The sequence below is a fragment of the Erpetoichthys calabaricus genome, chromosome 3 (assembly GCF_900747795.2).
Source record: "Erpetoichthys calabaricus chromosome 3, fErpCal1.3, whole genome shotgun sequence".
NCBI lineage: Eukaryota > Metazoa > Chordata > Cladistia > Polypteriformes > Polypteridae > Erpetoichthys > Erpetoichthys calabaricus.
Window position 1 is genome coordinate 283285880 of NC_041396.2, and position 16316 is coordinate 283302195.

At 41.5% G+C, this 16316-nt stretch overlaps 1 protein-coding gene across 1 annotated transcript in view; it reads right to left on the bottom strand.

The window, feature by feature from the left end:
- acadvl (acyl-CoA dehydrogenase very long chain) overlaps positions 1-16316 on the bottom strand; it is a 966944-nt gene that overhangs the window by 405375 nt on the left and 545253 nt on the right. The gene's annotated exons all lie outside the window — the stretch shown is intronic.

The following is a 16316-nucleotide window of genomic DNA, read 5'->3' on the forward strand; positions in this document are numbered from 1 at the left end:
AGAGGGTCTACCTATAACATAATGGTCCAATTTATCAATGTTTACAGGTTTCAGTGCCCTCTGTACCTGAATGTTGACTTTACTCGACATCCGCCCTCAACTCCTGGTGTGGACAAAAGTTGATATCCTCCCTAAAAGAGTTAAGGAAATGAGATTAGCAGAACTCTAAACAATTCCATAATAAAAACAACAGTTAAGCGATGCCAGCTGTGAAAATGAATGCCAGTCATTCTGCAGTCCGTCAGTGTTTTGTGTGACTGCCTCTTACAGCCAGACTGCTTGACACCACTGCCACAAGAGCCAATGACCCTGCGAATGTACACTGGATCCCTTTTTTGGAAGAAGGGTCTGATGAACTTGTTGACCCTTTGCAGGTAGGGAGAGGTTCACGTCTCCAGATTTTGAGAGCCAGACTTTCCCAAATGTGTGCTATAGGGTTAAGGTTAGGAGTGAAGGCTGGAGAAGACAGTATGTGGATGACAGCATTCAGTTCTCAGGACATTTGCGACCACAGCAGGTGTGTGTGTGCGTGGTCTGACATTGATGTGCCGTAAGGGTGAGACATAACCGGGGTGTGAGAAAAGGGCTTTAACTAGTCACTTTACTCTAACACTAGCATGGTGCCTGCCCCTCAGTACCCTGTCAACAATGAGGCCATTGTGTCTACTAACAATACAGCTGACATCTCAATGATCATCTGAGACTAAATAGGAGTGAAAAAAACTGGTTTGTTCTTCTTTAACCAGTTTATGACTAACAGATTGCAGTTAGCAAGCTAGCACTGAATAAATTAAGGACAATATTCTGAAACACTTTGTTTAGTTATAATAAGAGAGTGATAATCACTGTATTTACTCTGAGGGTTAAAAACTGAGAGGAAACTATTGTGTTTGATGGGTTCATGCTCTGCTTTTTATTTAAACAATAAACAGCAGGTATGCGCATGCAGAACTAATGCAGTAAACATGCCTCCAGACAGGAACTAAACATCTTTATTTCTGTGTCAATGGCACACATTTCACTGGTTGTGAAATGCTATTTGTTTCTCAAATTATTGTGCAAGGCAAAACACGACATTTCCCTGCAAATTCACTTTTACACAAATCATCTTATTTATCAGTAATTGATATGTAAGACAAGAAAGAATGCCACAAAACGGCGCAGGACCTTGAAGCTATAGTTTGGTTCTAAGATGGACAGGGTGCTCCAGGCAGGCTCTAGCAATGCTTAAATAAGAGAATGCACCTAACATGTGAGCCTCAGAAGATCGGACCCAGACAGGAACTAAACATCTTCCTACTTGTGTCAATGCTATGAATAATTTACTAGTTGTAAAATGTTATTTGTTTTGCAAAACTCCAAGCTTTCCTGAGTTTTGCATGAATCGTTTCACCCCTAGCCATGGTAATAACAAACAGACAAACAGAATCAAAAGAAACAAGCTGAAACTGCAGCCAGACATCTCTAACACACCCCATAAGTATGCAGGAAGAAAAGGGTCACAGGAATAGAAATCAACAAAAATTACTTCCAGCAACGCCTTCCCCCCGTCACAGTCCATGGCCCAACTGAAATGAATGCAGAACTAAACACAAGAACAGGTGCATCTTGAAAGTGTAACAACATAAAAGACTCATGGAGGAGAAGATGGACATAGACACCTTGCACTGTGAATATAATTGCAGGCAGAACACACAAATAAGCCCATTCTACCCTACCAACCCACACAATAATACATTTTAAATAATAAAGTCTTCACTAAATTGGCAGTGGGGGGGGCAGAAAGAGCAAATTGTATAATACTGTATATTGTAAGGTTTCTGAACTCTTTTGAGACTCCCCCCCAATGGGACGACATGCTGAACAGCGTCCTGAGGCACGATCACAGCGTCTCTGGGAGACAGCTTATCTGTTGGAAGTGCGACCGCAGACTCCCATTGCCGCAGTGGCTTGCAGCAAAAGCAAATCTGAGCTGACTGTGGTCACACTATAAGTGCCTGTCATCGATGGGTCATGCGCGGAACATTATAAATGCAGGGAACAGGATTACTTGGGCATTAACCTGGCTACGATTGCTGTGTCTGAGTATAGGAGAGGGGTAGATCATGCTACAATAAATAACCGTGCTGTTCCTGTTTCAAGCTGAATAAAGCTGGTTTTGCTAAAGTACTGAGACTCAACCTTTTGTTTTGGAGTGTAAGACAGTGTGGAAAAATCAGACCCAGACACATACATGGACAGAGACACAAGTGCAAAATACACCCTGTCACACACGTGCGCATGGGAAACAGCTGAAGGGCCTAAATACTAGTAATTCTATGCCAGGTCAGGGGGCGGCGGAGTGTACTGACTATCTCTCTCAGTCCCTTGTGGACCTTTCCGGGAAATCCCGCCTGTTGCCGACCCCAAGGATGACATCCCTTCCCGGCACGAGGACGCCACTCCCAGTTCCTGCACCGACGACGTCATTTCCTTTACAGGCTGTTAAAACTGCCATCTTGTCTCCATACAGGCAGTTCTGTTCTGGACTCAGACCTAAGCACACCGTGCTACCAAACAAAACAACTTTTGCAGCCGAGGAAATATTATACGGGTGGCTGCCCCAACTCTTTATGATGTCTATGATTCATTCTTATCACAACCCTTTTATTGTCTTCTTTTCAGCACACAGTGCACAAATCACCAACAGTTAGCTCAGTTTCTATCCTTTTCCCTCTCTTTCTTTATTCTCTCTTTTCTTTACTGCCTACACTCCACCACACAAGCTCTGTCCTCCACCTCCAGACTCCGGCTTTCGGAATGGAGTGAGGTGGCCTCTTTTATAGTGCACCAAGAAGTGCTCCAGTCGCACTCTGATCTTCTTCTGGCAGCACTCTTGAGTGTGGCAGAAGTGTTGTAAGGTCCCAAGTAATCCACCAGATGTTCCAGATCCTCTTCCGGCAACACTTCCAGTGCTGCAATGTGCATGGCTCTGGAAATGTCCAGGCACCCCCAGGCAGGGACCACAAGTGCCAGTAGGATTGAGCTTCCAAGCTCCAAGCCTGTGGCCCTGATGCAATCCAGGGAGTCTGCCCTCTTGCGTCCTGGGGGAGGTATTGTTGTGGATATGTTCTCTCCCCCGGTCCTTCCACTAGAAGGGCATTCTGACCGGGCAAAGCCACCGGCCATCTGTCAGAACAGGGACTCACACATTACAATAAAAAAAAAAATAATGAATTGCAACTGCATTCAAAACAAAGGAGTCTAATGCTAAACAACCAGCAAACAATTTTCAAAACACTATTATGGCAGATGAGAACAACAAACCTTAATTAGTAAGCAGTCAGTATAGTGTTTGCTGATTCAGAGCCTTGTGATGCCCAGAAAAAAACACTTTCAGACTCTTGAGAAAGGATCTTGTAACATTTATTTTCTTAAAAACTCAAGCATGTCTACTGCAGAATCAAATAAATGGGAGTCTCCTAGGATAAGCTTTAGTGATGGAGGGTAATGCAAGGATGGCCACATTGCAGCTATTTTTACTGTTGAGGTCTGTGGGCAGAGGCAACTGCAAACAGTAAAAGAAAGATTAGGAAATAAAAAACGTTCCAAAACAATGGACAAAAAAATGATAGTTAATATGCTATCCAAAAATCGAAGGTCATAATTTTAAGTCCTTAGTATAATATACCTTTCCCTGACTCCTTAAGCATAAAAAAGTATTCAACAGGGTTTTGTCTTCAATTGAAAACATCAATTCTTGAAACAGCGCAGCACCAATCTTAAATAAGATAATATATAGACTTGAAATGTCAGAATGAAGACTGATCACAAGGTAGCAAACATGCGTAGTAACGAACAGTATTATGGCCACAATCATAAGCAAGGCACATAATAATTGAAGTAGATGAAAGAAGGAATCCCACTGAAGTCATCATCATTACAAGAAATTTAGCTATTTAAATACACTAACACTTGTCACACGCTGGCACATAGGGGACAGTTTAAGGGCTCTGGTGACAGTAATCCAAGGGTCGGCACTCTATGATAACGCCTTCTCTTATCTCTCCCTCTGCAGACCAGAAGATGTTTTTTTCCACGGCTGACGTCACCCTGGTGTCCATCCAACTGGACCCACCTATTCCAGTCAGAAATAATCTTAACCGGAAGAACCGTCATTTTTGGCAGTTGTATCCAGACTCCCGCCTGAAAAGAGTCAATGTAATGGTTTAACCTACATTTTATTTCTCTCTTTTTGGGACAATGTTTGCCTATGGATGCCCCAAAATTTCTTACTCTCTTTGGTTTGTTATTATGACTATACTTACAACATTTTGATAACATTTCAATAATATTTAATCACCTTGAGCATGGGAAAGGTGCTATATAAATAAAATGTATTATTATTATTATTATTAACCAGATTCATTGGAACATTTTTAGAACGTTAGAACAATCTAGATGAGAACAGATCATTCAGCCCATAAAAGCTCACCAAGCCTATCCACTGAGTTTTGAAAATCCCTAAAGTCTTACTGTCTACCACACTACTTATTCTAAATGTCTATGGTTCTCTGAGTAAAGAGAAACCTCCTACTTGACCTTCCGCCACACCCGGAAGTGCTGCCAGAAGGAATTCCAGGGACACCCAGAGTGCTTCCGGGTGCTCATGTGGCACTTCCACCACACCAGGAAGTGCCGCCGGAAGACTGTCATAGAGCACCTGGAGCCCATCCTGGTGGTTATAATCCCTTACATCCCTCGAGTAAGAGAGCTGGAGTCAGAAGGAAGAAGGCAACGCTTGAGAGGAGAGGTGGAGAGGCGGCAGGAGAAGTTCAGAAGGGAGAGAACCGAACTGGAAAAGGGTGTTTGGTGCATGGGCATTGTGTTGTGTTGTGTGCTGGACTTTAGAATTAAACATAATTTTGGATCATTCTGTGTCTCGGGCTGAACTTACCACAAGATATAAAAGGGAATGTAAACAAATGAGGGCTATAACATGGGATTTGGGGCAGTCTGTTCAGGCTTGCTTAGTAAAGACCATGAAATGGAGAAAAGCGTGATTCTGGAACCTGACCACAAAAAAATAGTTATCTTTCAACTTTTTTGCATATTGTTTGACTTCGATTTTTGGTGTTTGTATGTGGGTAAATCGATTTGGCATCATGAACGTGAGCCTCCACAAAACCAAAAAAGGTGTGAGGCCTCAATGATGTCTGGAAAAGGCAAGGCAAGATCTCTTTTGCCTGCACAAAAAATGCCTCGCCTCGATGACCTTAATTCCCACTCAAATAGCCTGCATCAGGCTTTGCAGGCCTGAAAGGAACGTTAGCCCCAAAATATCCTTAAATATGTCAAAAGCTCCAGCAGAGGAGAGTACCCGTAACCCTTGGCTGGTACAAAGATGAGCTAAGAAAATAATCTTTATAAAAAGAAGATTTATTTGGACAATACCAAAAAATATGACAGAAGCACCACAGAGCAAACAGAGACACTGAAGGAGTTGCCTAAAAGGCACTCCACAGTGAATAAGTCCTAAAAAACACAATCAAATAATCAAAATACAAAGAGAGAGCAAAATAATCAAAAACCCAGACAATCCAACCATGAACAGTAATTCTCACACTCCGGGAGACTTCACAATGATTCCCGTGGACCTGCCTGTCTCCACAGCCTTTATAGGTCTGAGGACAGTTCCTTAATGGAGATTGACAGGAGACTCCGCCTCTTGGGGTCCCTCCCACAAAGAACAGGGAACATACTCCCATTTAAAGAGACAGTTCACCATACATAACCACATATGAAATGAATAAAAATAACATAAAGTCATAAAAAAACAATTGCTCAGAATAAACAAAAACATAAAACACACAAAACTTCATGTTGATACAGGACATTTGATTCTTCTGATATACTAATATTTGGCTTCTGCCTGTTCCTGACTGCGTTATTCCCTGTTATGCTTCAGAATGCACCCAAATGGTGCGGGCCTTGAAAAAAAGAACACAAAGCCATCGAAATAACTTGTCACAAGAATGACCATGAGACATCAAGAAGGTTTGGGGCAGCCACCCATTTAATCCATTACGGCTGCAAAAGCGATCAAAATTGGCATACATGTTCACACCACCGAGTCCAAAACAGAACTGACTTCTTCAGACAGTATGGCGGCTTTTAAAGGCCAGCTAAGGAAGTGACGTCATCAGCCCCGGAACCGGAAGGACCGTCATTGGCTGCCCCAGAGCCGGGCGGGATTTCCCTAGAATGGTCTGCAACAGATTGAGAGGGAAAGTTAGTACACTCCGCCACCCCCTGGCCTGGCCTGGAATTACCTGTATATAAGCCCTTTGGCTGTCTCCTAAACACACGTGTGTGACAAACTCCATAAATGCCCACAGGAGAGGAACATTTAAACTTGGCTAGTAACAAAGGCAAACACAAAGCCTTCACAAATAAAAAGATTTAATCTTCACAAAAAAATGCTTTGTACTAACAAGAAGCTCAGTGGTGCATTAAAAGCAAAAGGAAATTGCTGAAAAGGTAAGGCAAAGGCAATCCAAGGCAAACAAAGTCCCATTAAAAAACCAGCGAACAAAGCAAAAAGGTCAAAAAATATATAATAAATCACAAAACCACAGGACAAATCACAAAGAAAATCTTGTGATGAGTGCTCCACACTCTCAGGTTGCTTCCATGAGCTTCTTGAACCCGGAACTGTTGACAGTCATGACCTGCGATAAGCAAATGAGGATCCACAGTCAGCCAGGGGTTGATGCAAAAATGTTCAGTGCTTTGATTAAAACCAGTGAAAAGAGTTCAAAAGCAAGTGCAGTGTAAAAAAGCAAAAACCACATCTTCATTAACTAAATAATCCATAAAATCAGGTGCCAAACAAATTGGAGGTTAAAATTATTCCAGATCAACTGAAAACAAGGTTAAAATCACAGGCAGGTTTTTCCTTTGAAAACAAACACGAGCCCCTCTATCTCGCTCTATAAATCTTGCGTCTCCTCAGCTTATCTCATTAAGACTTTGCAGCATGAGGAGACACCCAGAGACAACTGCAGTCTGCCATTAAACACGTGCTCAGGGTCCTGTCGCCAGTCTGTCTTTCAGTCTTCCTCTGAACCCCATGCACATCACCTGTAACCAGTCCATCGACATCTACCCAGGAGACAGTCCTACTCCTCTCTGCAGTTGCTCTGAGGAGCGTCTCTGTACTCCAGCTCCACACTTGAGCACAAGTCTGCTGCTCGCTCCCTCGGGGCACACTGCCACTTTTCACCATCCCATCTCCCTCTTCTCCTATAACCTCCGTCCTTTCTCTTCTCTTTTCTGTTTCTAATCTTCTCAATCATTTTTTTTTCTCCCTTTATACGGCCTGATTGGGTGCAGGTGTGGTCCTTTGCCCACTCTGAGGTGTGAATGCGCCACCTGACTAATTCCCTTGCATTTGCATGTGAATGCGTGGTCAGCCAAGCATTTCATTCAACCCCGGAGCAAGTGTCAGCATGTGCACACCCATAGCCATTCTGCACTTGCATGCTCCAAGACTTGAAAATGTATTTAAAATGGCTCTTCACTATGGACCTCTTATCACAGCACTCACCAAACTCCTAAGCGCGCTCAAAATGAACATCAATGTACTGTGAGATACCCTCTGCCTTTATAGGGCTCAGGGCAGCACCTTGTAGTGACAGGCAGGAGGTTTCGCCTTTTAGGGAACCACCCACAAAACACAAGGAACATAATAAATTATCCACTGACATAAAGAAACTAAATGGACAAAATAAATATTAAACACAGCATTTGTACCCAAACTGGGGGAGGCAGGGAGTTCTGCCTGAACCGTTACAATTCTCTTTCATCTCTTGATCCTTTTATTTTATCTCAGAATCTGCTATTTTAAAATAACAAACAATAATCTGAACCTTCAGGAAGCCCCATAGGTCCTCTAATTTATCTATCAGTTTCACATATTGCGTTATCTTTAAATTGTTTCTCTAAGGCCAGCATCTTGCAGTCATCTTTTCACTGTTACATGGAATAACCTTCACTTCACAAAAACAGCAATAGACTGATGTGTTTCTGGAAAAGAATTGTTTCTTTTGGAATTGAACTTTAGGAATGATAGTACTTTGCAATGCAATAAAAGACAGTCGACTTACTTCATTGAGGACAATAACAGGTGTGCTAACACAAATGCAAAGGTTTCTCTAATAACCTATTAACATTTTAAGTGAGTAATAAATGATGAGCTAAGAAAATTTGCTATTAGGAAACAGACGGGTTGTCTGCTGAAAATGGGGCTCTGCTCTTTTTAAATCCTGATTCTTTAGTATGCTATGGGCACCTTGAAGTGTCCCGAGATTATCGTGAGCATGCAAAAGTACCAGGTCTTCTTCTTCTTTCGGCTGCTCCCATTAGGGGTCGCCACAGTGGATCATCTTTTTCCATATCTTCCTGTCCTCTGCATCTTGTTCTGTTACACCCATCACCTGCATGTCCACTCTCACCACATCCATAAACCTTCGCTTAGGCCTTCCTTCTCACCATCATATCTGCTAACTCTCTCCCCTTACCAGTCATACTGCCAACATTCAAAAAAAAATGTTGTCAGGCAAAGCAAGGGTTAGAACTGTGAGATTGAAACAAAACCTCGGCTACCGAGAGCAAAAGGGCAAGATGATACTTGACATTTGGAGATAAAGTGAAATTTGAAACCAGAAAACAAAATTCTGTCACTGGGACTTGCTTGGCAAAGAAATTGAGGCTAAAGATTCTTTTTATGTTGTTTTATCTATCAAGGGATAACATCACTGTGAACAACGCCATATATATAGAGTAACACCCCTTATATTAGAACTTTAGAACAATCTAAACGAGAACAGGCCATTCAGCCCAACAAAGTTTGCTAGTCCTATCTACTTAATTCTTTTAAAAAAAAGCTGAGATTTGAAAGTCCCGAAAGTCCTACTGTCTACCCCATTACTTGGTAGCTTATTCCAAGTGTCTATGGTTGTCTGTGTAAAGAAAAACTTCCTAATGTTTGTGCAAAATTTACCCTTAACAAAGTTCCAACTGTGTCCCTTTGTTCTTGATGAACTCATTTTAAAATAACAGTCTCGATCCACTGGACTAATTCCCTTCATAATTTGAAACACTTCAGTATTGTCTCCTTTTAATCTTCTTTTGCTTAAACTTTATAGGCTCAGCTCTTTTAATCGTTCTTCATAATTCATCCCCTGTAGCCCTGGAATTAGCCTAGTCACTCTTCTCTAGACCTTTTCTAGCGCTACTGTGTCCTTTTTGTAGCTTGGTTATCCACCTCCTGACTTGTGAAGACCACAACTTCACTGTCTGTGTCTTTAAATTCCTCTTTACTATTCCTGATGGACTTCACCTCCACCTTGATGTAAATACTGAAAGATATCATCTGCATAGTGATCATCAATGAAAATCAACATGAAAAATTCATAGCAATCCATGAAAATAACACCATAAATTAATTCATTACATTTTCAGAGCAAAAATGGGTATAAAATGTCTAATACTTTATGGCAACGGCTCCATTACACACTGCTCAATCTCCTATGAGCCTGTGCTTCTTTGTCCAATCCAGCCTTGCTCTTCTCTGCTGCTTCCACCACCTATGCAGATTCATAGTCTCCCTCTACTCGTTCCTCTCACATCCCAACTTCACAGTCCAAGCCAGGATTCTTTTTGAGACTCCCCAAGAGTGCATTTGTAATTCCAACAGATGGCACATAGCAAACATTTGTAGTAATAAAAAGCATTAAAATAAATGTTTGTGATGTGAATAACAAATGCAATGCATATGTCTCTCTTATGTGACATTTGGTATGGGATTCATAAGAGCACTTTTATGTTTTGTGACGCACTATCTGTTGGAATGAAAAATGCAATGCATTTTATTGCTACAAATTTTTACGATGCACCATCTGTTAGAATGGTAGATGCATAGCAACCACATGAAAACAGAGACACACAAATATTTTTCCTTTTACTAAGGTGGATATTGTGGTGAACAGCAGGACCCTTACCCAGTCGGGACACCTATGGACTGCAAGGACCGGGGGTAAAGCAGGCATAGAGCATTATCTCCCCAAGATCGCTAGATGGCAGCCACCCTGGGTTGCAGCGGTGCCTTGGATTCCCACAGGACTTCATGGGAGTTGGAGTTCGTAACATCCCTGTTCCGTGGGTGCCACCGGAGGGTGCTGCAGGGGCTGCAGAGCATAAATGAACTACACGCCGTGCAGCAACGTAAAGGGGCTTCACTGCTGATGTCTGAGGTTCGATCCCTGTGAGGGGTGCGTGGAGTGTGTATGCCTGATGAGCCCAAAAATTAATTAATGAACTTTAATGTACTTTACAGCCTGATAAGAAAAGTACAACAGTATGGAGACTGCTTCAATAAAGAAATTGCTGTATGTAGAAATTCTAAAAAGCCATCAAATAGTTGATTCTTTGTTTATGTTTACTAACACAAAGCATTAACATATCATTAAAGTCTTAGTAATTCTTCCTACTATGTCAAATGGATGGCATGCCTGTGCCTAAAAAACAAAGTAAAAAAAATGACTGTTTTGTTAGGATGAGAATATTCATTTGATCAAAGCCATTCTGCAAACTGTTGATGTGGACTGTGTTTAAGAAGTCATTTAGAATTTAAAGACGATTGAAAATAACCCACAAAAAAATGCATGCTGTGTTTTGAAATGTAGCAGCGTGTTTGGAGGTTGTATACAGAACTAACTTACTTCCTTGTTAATGCAGATTGGAGTTTAAAGTTTTTAAGCAAACACTTGAAATTTCCAAAGGCCTAAAATACATTCCTGGCTATGACCGCCCCTAACTTCATTTTACAGTTAACTGCCAAGATAAAGTCACATTTCTGGTGTATTATTTCAGACATCTTTCATTTCGGATTATCCAGCACATACGGCTATTATTTTTTAAAATCCTGTGTGCGTGATTCACGTGTTCCCTTAGGACATATATTATAGGATTTTAGTTTGTGTTGCAAGTTCCTGACTGGTTTTTCAAGTCAGTACAAAATTTCCAGAAAGTCATCAAAGCTCATGATGTCACTCCTCGAAAGGTATGAGGAACTAACCAAATTTTTAATTGGATTAGTTTACTATTATGTGCTAAGCTCAACCCACACAGACCCAATCCACTCTTCATGAGGGATGTTGTGTTATCGTCTGCTTAACCCTTACACTTGTCAAGTTCGTTATTGGATTGGTCTATTCCCGCACCCTAAATAATAACACACACATACATAGATATACGCATACACACAGACCTTAACCACAACAGTGCCCTATGAGTGACACACACACAGCTGGTTAACTTCTGGCACTTTAAACCACACAGGTGCTTTATGAATAACACAGTTTGTCACTGTCCTAGCACTTCTTGAGACTTACTTAATTGGCACGAACAACATACAATGTTTTAAATATATCTCGGACCTAAATATTACTTTTGGTCTTCAAGAAAATATTCAGAGATACAAAGGATCACCATCCTTGATATAGGCCATTTATGAGCAAAGAATGCCTTACTTTACATACTGTTCCCTACTTTTGGGTGGAGCTGTCACCCTCAGCCTTAATAAACCTTGCAAAACAGAGGTAATGGCAAATCTCTGGCTGCACCAGGTGCTCAAAGAAATCTACCTTAAGACATTAAGATAAAACATAGAAAAATGAAAACAAGTTAAAATTTATTAAAGAACAATAATAAGTAATACAAAATAAGATCAATAGTAAAGTCTGGATAAATAGTCTTAAAAAAAGCTTACTGAAAGGAATCAGTGATGTCAAGTATGAATGTCCTAGGGAGGCGTTTGATTTAGCAGTCGATGTTCATGAAAATGCCGTTAACTGACAATCGGATGAAAACTGCTCATACGTGTCTTTGTTTTCTTTTCTGACGTCATTCTTCCATCGACGCTGTTTCTCTTCTGACGTTGCTTTCAGACAAGGCATATTTATTATAAAATTTAATGCCGTGGTTGGCTACCTGTTAATATGATGGATGATTTTTTTTTATTTTGCTTTAAGTATTGGCATGTCTTCCTTTCCCAGGCTGTAAATCAAATTGCTGTCCCAGATATCCATCCATAAAAGTAATCAATAGTCTAAGGTATTGGCAAGTCTTCCTTTCCCAGGCTGTAAAACCAATTTAGCACTATGTTGTGAGCAAACTGCTATAAAAGTGAGATGTAGCTTTTCTAAAGCTAAATAAAGAGAAAACTGAAATTTTAGTGATTGGCAATAATGGATACAATGAGGTTATTAGAAAAAAACTGGATGCATTAGGATTAAAAGTCAAGGCAAAGGTAAAAAGCTTAGGGGTAACTGTTTGGGGTAATCTGAATTTTAAATCGTATACTCATCAGACCACTAGCACAGCATTTTTTCACTTAAGAAACATAGCAAAAGTTAGACCTCTTATATCACTGAAAGATGCTGAGAAATTAGTTCACGTGTTTGTTTTCAGTCGACTAGATTACTGTAACGCACTCCTCTCAGGACTACCCAAAAAAGACAAAAATCGATTGCAACTAGTGCAGAATGCAGCTGCTAGAATCCTAACTAGCAAAAGAAAATGCGAGCACATTTCTCCAGTTTTGATGTCACTACACTGGTTACCTGTGTCATTTAGGATTGACGTTTAAATTCTGCTCATGGTTTATAAAGCCTTAAATAATCTCGCTCCATCTTATATATCGGAATGTCTGACATCTTATATTCCAAATCGTAACCTCAGATCCTCAAATGAGTGTCTCCTTAGAATTCCAAGAGCAAAACTTAAAAGAAGTGGCGAGGCGGCCTTCTGCTGTTATGCACCTAAAATCTGGAATAGCCTGCCAGTAGGAATTCGCCAGGCTAATACAGTGGAGCACTTTAAAAAACTGCTGAAAACACATTACTTTAACATGGCCTTCTCATAACTCCACTTTAATTTAATCCTGATACTCTGTATATTCAATCTTATGTATAATTTGCCAGTCTCCTCACTCACTCACTCACTCACTCACTCACTCACTCACTCACTCACTCACTCACTCACTCACTCACTCACTCACTCACTCACTCACTCACTCACTCACTCACTCACTCACTCACTCATTCACTCACATCCGTCCGAAGCCAAATGCGTAGTCGCCTTCTGCGTACGTCTCTTTCTGCGAATGTCCAAAGCCGAAAGACGACTTTGACCAACATCGCAACAGGCGGCTGATTTACGGCGTCAAAAATTCAAAGAGAAAGGCAACTTCGATCATCATCGCGGCAGGTGGCGGATTTACAGCAGCGAAAATGCAAAGAGAAAGGCGATTTCGACCAACATCGCGGCAGGCGGCGGATTTACGGCCGCAAAAATTCAAAGAGAAAGGCGACTTTGATTAAAGCTCTAGAGGCCTGAAAGGCGATTTCCACTACAGCTCCAGGCCTAATTATGCATTCATTCAATACACCTATATCAGGTTTGTGGTGCTTATACTTATTACTTACTATTCCACTCGTGCCCGTTTCTTCTTACGTTGTCGAAACGGGCTGTCTAGTAGAGAATAATTTGTAGATTTTATACACCATAACAGATGTCTACAATGCTTGTCACTTCTTGCCACTCCCCAACAAGACTCACTATCTTTGATTTCAACAACATATGGGTGCTCCCAGAAATAACCCAGACTAAAATGCTACTTTGGTCTCCAAGAATATCCTAGACATATGAAGGCTGATACACCCTTTGGTTATATGCCACTTTCCAATCAAAAATGTTTTCCTTCTACCATACTGTTCTTCTGTTTGAGTAACCCCCTCAGCTCAATAACCCTGTAGGAAAAGGTGGCAGTGGCCTCCCCTGCACCAGGTGTCCCATATTTACTTTATCACTTCAGTCACTCAAGGTGTAAAGGCAAAGTATTCAAATTTAAAATCAATGTGGTATTTATTGAAATTAAGTAATACCATCCATCCATCCATCCATTTTCCAACCTGCTGAATTTGAACACAGGGTCATGGGGGTCTGCTGGAGCTAATCCCAGCCAACACAGGGCGCAAGGCAAGAACCAATCCCGGGCGGGGCACCAACCCACTGCAGGACACACACACACACACACACCAAGCACACACTAGGGACAATTTAGGATCGCCAATCCACCTAACCTGCATGTCTTTGGACTATGGGAGGAAACCAGAGCACCCGGAGGAAACCCACGCAGACACGGGGAGAACATACAAACTCCACACAGGGGAGGACCCGGGAAGTGAAATCGGGTCTCCTTACTTAGCGATACCACTGCGCCACTGTGCCGCAAAAATTAATACCAGTAGAAGAAAATATAAATAGATAACACAATCTTGTTGAAAATTGTTTTAAACAGTTTTTGAAAAATTGAAAGCTGTGTCAAAAGAGGATGTTGTCCAGGACAACTTTTAGATTCAGCAGTCATTCTTTTTCTGCATGGTCTCTAGATGGGATGGGATGATGGACATAGACAGAAAGACAGTCCTTTAGTTTCTTGTCACACCTCATAGACCCATGGGATGCCAGGATACAAGGAGTTTTCTTGATTCACTGACCAATCTTGTTTAGCCATAACTTGGTCCTCCAGTCCAGCCCTTACCCAGAACTTGCCTGCATTTGCTCCTGTCAGGATCTTCTACAGTTTCAAAGGAGTGGAGGCTCTAAGTCTAGGGATCTGTGCCAGTAATTGAAGGGGAGCCAGTTCAAATCCCGTAAATGCCAAAAGTGATACCATTTCATTCGGTCCTTGAGCAAGGCCCTTAACCTTCAATTGCTCTATCCTGGGTATGACGTTAACCTTCATCAAGCCCTTCCAACTTGCATGGAAAACTTTGGGGTTGGTGGAAGGATTGGCACTCCAATCACTGTTCCACTGGAACTAGTGTAGTGCTGAGGTGTCACCCGTTGCACGGCTATGCTCAGGTCCTAATTTGGGATCCCCAAACAAACTGACATTGGGCCAATGTAGGTCCAGTGTGGGCAAACATTTTGGCACTAGTTGGGCAGCCAGCATTGGCCCAATTGGGATTTGAGTATCGGGGAAACATTGGGCTCAAAACACTGGCTTAGTGTAGGCAGACAGGCAGGGGACCAATATTTGGTCATGAACCTGAAAAACGTCTATATGTTACTAGTCCATCGATCCATTTTCTATACCTGTTTATCCAGGGTAAGATTACTGGGCACCTAGAGCCTGTCCAAGTAAGCAATGGTTGTAGGCAGGAACAACCCCTGGACATGGCACCAGCCCATCACAAGGTAAACACACTCACACACAGAGCATAGGGACAAATTAACAGCACCAGTCCAACTAAACTGCATGAATTTGGACTGTGGGAGAAAACCAGAGCACCCTGAGGAAACCAACACGGACGCGGATAAAACATACAAACTCCACGCAAGGAGAATCTGCAAGGAGGACCCCATTCTCCTTAATGTGAGGCAGCAGCACTACCAGTGCGCCACCCTTTAATGGTGCTTTCCTTAAAATTTTGTTTTAGTGTTTAGTTGTTTTTTTGATTAATTAAATTATGTGTAATTTTTAAAATTTACAATTAATTATTTATTAAGTAAAAGAATACAAAAATTCAATACTAATGTGACTTTAAACTGTTTATTCTTACAAAACACTGAATGCCTTTGCATTTATTTTTACTTGTCCAGCTCTCTATTTATTTATTTATTTGTTTGTTGGTTTGTTTGCTGGTCCTCCCTGCGTGGAGTTTGCATGTTCTCCCTGTGTCTGCGTGGGTTTCCTCCGGGCGCTCCGGTTTCCTCCCACAGTCCAAAGACATGCAGGTTAGGTGGATTGGCGATTCTAAATTGGCCCTAGTGTGTGCTTGGTGTGTGGGTGTGTTTGTGTGTGTCCTGCGGTGGGTTGGCACCCTGCCCAGGATTGTTTCCTGCCTTGTGCCCTGTGTTGGCTGGGATTGGCTCCAGCAGACCCCCGTGACCCTGTGTTTGGATTCAGCGGGTTGGAAAATGGATGGATGGATGGTTTGTTTGCTTGTTTGTTTGTTTTATGGTGTTACAACACTGAATACAAATTACGTAATTTTAGCCAATATAAAAACAATACTTTTTGAAATTGTCAAATTGTTATTTATACAATCAAAAATCTAAAACCCACTGAAAATGCGAATTCACTGCATTACTTACTCTGCGACAGCATATAAAAATGTGTTACTATGGGATACAAACCGTTACTAGATCAATGAGGGACTTATTGAACTTGTATTGCCTGTCATTTTGGTCCACTAGGGAAACTT